The sequence below is a fragment of the Miniopterus schreibersii genome, assembly GCF_964146895.1.
Source record: "Miniopterus schreibersii genome assembly, chromosome: 11".
Classification (NCBI taxonomy): Eukaryota; Metazoa; Chordata; class Mammalia; order Chiroptera; family Miniopteridae; genus Miniopterus; species Miniopterus schreibersii.
The window spans coordinates 248876-254723 of NC_138111.1; positions in this window are offsets into that span (position 1 = coordinate 248876).

Genomic DNA, 5848 nt, shown 5'->3' on the forward strand with positions numbered 1-5848 from the left:
ACCCTCGGGTGGTCCTTACCCTGGGGGGGCGGGCCCTCTGGCTGGTCTGGTGCTCCCTGCCCCCAGCCCTGGTGATTTCAAGCACCTCCCTCCCGCCTCAACCATGAGCCTCGGGTCACCGGCCTGACAAAGTGTGTGACCCGAGCAGTCACCGCCCAGCAGTCCCAGCTCCGTGGATGGAACCAAAGGGGGTGATAGTCCCTGTTATAGTAACAAAGAGCATGGTGGGGACCCAGGCCCTGGGCATGGACAGGTCCACCATGCAAGGTGCTGGGGCTAGGAAACAGTGTCCACGGGATTTGAGTTGGGGCAATAGGGAGCCACAGCAGAATGTAGGCACCTGAATCAGGACCTCTGCTCAGGAGACCCAGTCTGGGGATAGCCTCGGTCTCAAGGGAGCAGGACAAGACTTAGCAGGGAGTGACCATGGGAAGCCTGACCAGGGGCTCTACGCAGGGCAGGGCTGGGTGGGACCCTTGAGCAGGAGAAAGGGAGAGAGCAGGGAGCTGTCATCCCGGGTCTGAGCCACGTGGCCTGACTCAGCCTCTTCAGGCAGAGGTCCAGCGGGGGTGGCATCCGTCTCAGTTCACATTTGGCACCGATAGTATCATTTTTAATGCAGTCACGGAAAATATACCCCGCCACCCCCACCTGTCACCGCTGGCCCCCCAGGAAAGACTCAGGGCAGCGGGTGTGGTAATGGGATTTATTTGGAGCTGGTACTGTTGGCCCTGGGCAGGGTGGGGTGCTCCCAAATTCTTGGCCTGGGGACAGGGCTCCTGGATCAGCTCCTGGGACACAGAAGGGCAGGGGGTCAGGGGCTGCCTGCTCCGAAGGCCCGGAGGGCAGCGGTCAGGGTCATAGTCGGCACTAGGCGTCCCGGCTGCCGTGTGGCTTTGAGCAAAGCACAGCCCAGTTTCTCTACCTGCAAAGCAGGTAACAGTCCCCACCTCTCGGGCTGTGTTGAGACAGAGGGTTTGACAGGTGATGGGTTGGCATGTGTGGGACGTGGGGGCCTGAGACGGTGACCACAGGGCTCCACTCAGGTGGGACGTGAGCGAGCAGAGCCACCAGCAGCCCCTCACACCCTGCTAGATGGGAAGGTGGGACCAGGGGACAGCCTCCCCACCCAGCCCTGCCCCTGCACCCCACCCTCCAGGGTCGCGCCCCCCCCCCCCAGCATCCTGTTTTCACCACCCTGGAGGCCCAGGATCTAGAGAAGCCGGGGCTCCCGTCAGGCCGGGGTCTCAGCGCGGGCTCAGAGCAGACGGGGCGAAGCTCACCTCCTTCAGGAGCTTGGCGCACCCCCCTGCAGGACAGGGGCAGTGTGAGGCGCTGCTGGATGGATGCCCAGACCCCACCCGCTGGCACGGAGCGGACAGTCGAAAGCCTTCACCCTCAGGCAGCCCTCGCGGCTCAGCCTGCTGTCCAAACTGGCTCTGACTGCTTCAGGGAGAACCCGCCACCCTCACAGCCCAGGCCCCTCCTTGCACGTGCGGTGGGAAGGAGAGGCAGACGCGGCCCGTCAGGGAGGTGGGGCGAGGGAACAGCAGCTCACCAGCACCGGCTGCAGCAAGTCCACGCAGGTCCCTGTGGACAAAAGGAAAGGTGAGAGGGGAGGAAGGTGCTGGGCCCTGCGCGGTCGGGGAGCCTGGCCCAGGCCCCAGCACTCACTGTCCCAGGTGAACAGGTGCACTTCTCCTGCCGAGAGCCCGTAGTCCAGAGCCACCTGGCGGAACTTTTTCAAGGCCTCGCTGTACTGTTCCAGGTCGCGGACTGGGAAAGATGAAATGCCGACTGGCTAAGGGGGCACGGGATGGGGGCCACAGCCCCCTCCTGTCCCCTTCCCTGCCCCCTGTCAGAGCCAAGGTCCCCACGGTGGGCCTGGGCCGGGCACAGAGGGATCAGCAGGCCCGCAGCCCTGGGTCCCAGCCTGGGCTTACCATAGAGCTTCAGGACCCTGAGGCTCCTCCCTGCTTGGTGGAGCATGAAGTTCATGATGGCGTAGCTGGTGTAATCCGTGACCAACACCCAGATGTCTTTGTCTCCTGGGAGACAAGCCAAACAGAGCTCCCAGGCTTGGGCAGGGCCCCACTCCGTCCTCACTGCCTCCCACAGGCCATGCCCCCCAAGAGCTTGCCCCAGCTCATGCACACACACACGCACACACACACGTGTGTACACACAGACACGTACACACACACACAGAGCACTGGAGTGGGCCTTCTGGGTTTCCTGAAGGGACCTCCCTGCAGGTGGTGGACAGGGGACCCTGCTGACCAGGACAGAAAGACACCTAGTTAGACATTTTCCCTGAGTTTCAGAGAGAAGGGTACCAGCCCCCACAGAGATCAGGGCTCAGGCCACAAGTTGGGGCTGGGAAAGTGGCAGAGGGGCCCCCAGGCAGGCCTGGCACTGAGCTACACTCAGAGGGCTCTGGCCCAGGGTGACCAGGAGCACCCCACTGAGGCCACAAGGAGCACCCCATAGGAGGGCACAAGGTAGTCCCCCTCCCTGACCTTCAGTGGTCAGTTTGGGCTGAGCAGGAGCCGTGAGGGGCAGTACAAAGGGCCCCTACTGGACCTGGCCAGCTGGGAGGGTGTGGCTGGAGGCCCCCGTCCAGACCTCCGCGGAGCGGAGCGGAGCGGGCACCAGGAAGCAGGCCTTGGGCAGCTCCTTACCGAACTCTCTGGAAAGCTTGAACTTCCCCGGGCCGTTCCCCTTGGTGGCCAGCCTCTTGTCCTTCACACAGCCGGCCTCACTGGGGAGCACAGACCCCTGCAGCCAGCTGCCCCCGCCACCAGGCCCACCACCCTGGACAAGGGGCAGCCCTGAGATCACCCAGAGCCCCCAGACAGCAGGGCCCTTGCCTGGCCCCGTGTCCACCTGGCCAGAAGGAAACCACCCTCTAGGGATAGACCGATCCTGCCTCCCCCGGCCCTCACAGCGTCCAAGCCCTGGGCGTGCGAGCCAGCGGACAGCGTGAGCCAGCAGACGGTCAGAGGCAGTGGACAGCCTGAGCCCACGGAGGGCCCAGGCCCACACAGCACAGCCGCCAGGGTGGGTGCCCGGGCCAGGCTTGATCGGGGGCCCTGACTCCTGGGGAGGAGGGGTCCCAGGGGAAGGGCTGGGGGCCCTTCATGAGGTCACTTCATGAACCATCTTAGGAGAGAGTGAGGGCCCCCCAGGACGATGGCTCTGCTCTGCAGGCCCCTCTACTAGCCCTGCCCTGTCCTCCGCACCTCACTCACCCTTCATACGAGGTGGTCAGGACCAGGTTGCCCTCCTTCGGCTCCACCAGCACAGCCCCCAGCTTCCTTATCTTTGGGGGGGCATCCTGCTCCTTGGTAGCAAAGGCAATCTCATACCAGAAGCCTGAAAACTGGGGGTACAGGGAGCTGCTGCAGGCACACACGCCCAGGATGGGGACCGCCACCTCCCCACCGCATGGGACAGCAGTCTGGGAAGTTCTAGGCCACCCCACACTGTGGCGCCGGCAGGGCTCCAGAGCAAGCAGCCCTGGAGGACTCCCCAGCACGTCCGGGGCAGCAGGTCCCCTATGGCGAGCTCCCTGAGCTCTCTACCTTGGCAAAGTTAAAGTCCTTCGCCACCGAGGCCGGCTGGCCCACCGCTAGCGCCACACACAGTCCCAGCAGGGCTGTGAGCACTGTGCCCTTCATGTCCAGGCAGGTGGGCTGCTGGGACCGGCTCCCTAGCGTGCAGGAGCCACGGCCCTCGGGGGCCAGGCCCCCCGCTTAACATCCTTTTCAGTGGCCCTCAGGGCAGCAGCAGGCTGGCCTCATTAAGCAGGTGAGCAGCACACGGCAGACCTGCCAGCAGCCGCCCACCCACCAGGCCTGAGGGGGAGCCTCCCCGCTGGGCAAGGGGCATTGCTGTCAGCTACCACATAGGAAATGCCCAGCTGGGCCCGGCACCCCTCCCCCACGACGGTCAACCTGGGGCTCTGAGACTGTGCATCCTGTGGCCGGAAGGCAGTACCAGGCTCTGGGGCAAGACCACAGCACAGGACAGGCATGACCTGTGGGGACAGCGTGACTCTGGGAAAGTATGTCCCCAGGAAAGCATGTCGGGAGTGTGCGCCGAGCTGGTCACCACGTCAGGACCCACAGCTGCCCAGAACGCTCCACACAGGGGGCCCTCAGCTTCCTGTCTCCCCTCGGACCTCAGACACGGGCACAGGTGCCCAAGGCCTGACAGCTGGGCAGGCTCAGGGCCTGACCAAGGACACAGTGCCCACGGGATGCTGACTGCACAGCCCGGCCCCACGCTGCAGGCAGTGAGGAGCGGCCGGGACGGCCTGGCCCCTGCAGCTCTGCTGGCTGGCCTGCTGAGCCCTTCAAGACCCCACAGCCATCACCAGATGACCAATGAGCAGCATCCCGCCAACCAGCAGGGACCCAAAGGCACCCACCTGCTGGCCTTTGGCTCTTTAACCACAGAATTGCCCCCAGGCCTGGACGGAGGCTCCTCTTACAGGAGAGCTGTGCAGAGGGCCTGACACACCTGTCCGAGTGCACCCAGCCGGCGGGCGGCTGTGTGACCCCAGCGGCTGACACTGCCCTTGACCCCCACCCCCACCTCAAGTGCTATCCTGGCCCTCACCCAGCAGGCACATGACAGGGAGAGAGGTGGGGGTTTTCCAGCACACGGCAGACTGTGCAAATCACGAGGGGGGAGACAGAGACAGAGAGAAATAGAGACAGAGACGGGCAGAGAGACAGTGGGGGGCAGGGTGGAAAAGCTGAATATAAGTGCAAAAGTGACCCGTGGGGGTCACAGCTCTAAGGGGAGCTGAGTGGTGGGACCCCCCAGATGCAGCGGCCAGTCTGATCTGCTGGCCCTCAATGCACATGCCTTCCTCTGGGCAGAGGCACCAGGGCCAGGCCCCTGAGCCTGGACATGGGGAGCGGCTGGCCCCAGGCTGGATGGAGGAGTGCCAGCCACCCCGGTTGCCCCCAGCCGGACATCCTGCTGTGTGTTTGCCCTCCCAGGCAGTTCCCAAAGTCTTAGTAACTTGATCCTAAAACTTGTGCTTTTGAGTCAAATCTGAAGAGAGAATGGAGCCCACTCAGCTGCCCCCGTTGTCCACCTGGGCTCCGGAGGTCTGCTCTGTCCCTCAAGCAGGAGCTGGGATGCTGATGTCCGGGGCCACCCTGCTCACAGCTGGCCTCCCAGGACTCACTCACCAGAGTGACCATGGTCAGGGGACGTTCCAGAGACCCCTGCCAGGCCCTGGAGGAAGCCCCAGCGTGCCAGCGACAAGCCAGGCCCAAATATCATTTTACGTTCTGAAGCCAGGCCCAAACATCATTTTACGTTCTGAAACCGGCAGAGTCCGGAAGGCTCCCCCACCGTCCCCACTGTCCCCGGCTCCCTTCCTCTCATCTGTCCGTGACCCTCTGCCCAGCTGCCACTCAGCCACCAGCCTGCTCTGCTGTTGGCTCAGGAGGTGGCCTCGGGCTCTAGGGAGCAGGAGGAGACTTAGCAGGGAGGGTGGCCGTGGGAAACGCGACCCAGGGGCTCCGAGCAGGGCAGGGCTGGGCGGGGCCCTTGAGCAGGAGAAAGGGAGAGAGGGGGAGCCATCATCCCGAGTCAGCCACATGGCCTGACTCAGCCGCCTCAGGCAGAGGTCCAGCAGGGGTGGCATCCCCACAGTTCACATTCAGCAGCGAGGCTGTTATTTTAGGGCAGTCACAGAAAGCACCCCCCCACCCCCACCTGTCACCCCTGGCCCCCCAGGAAAACTCGGGGCAGCAGGTGTGGTAATGGGGTTTATTTGGAGCTGGTGCTGTTGGCCCCTGGGCAGGAGCAGGCAGGTCGGGGGCTC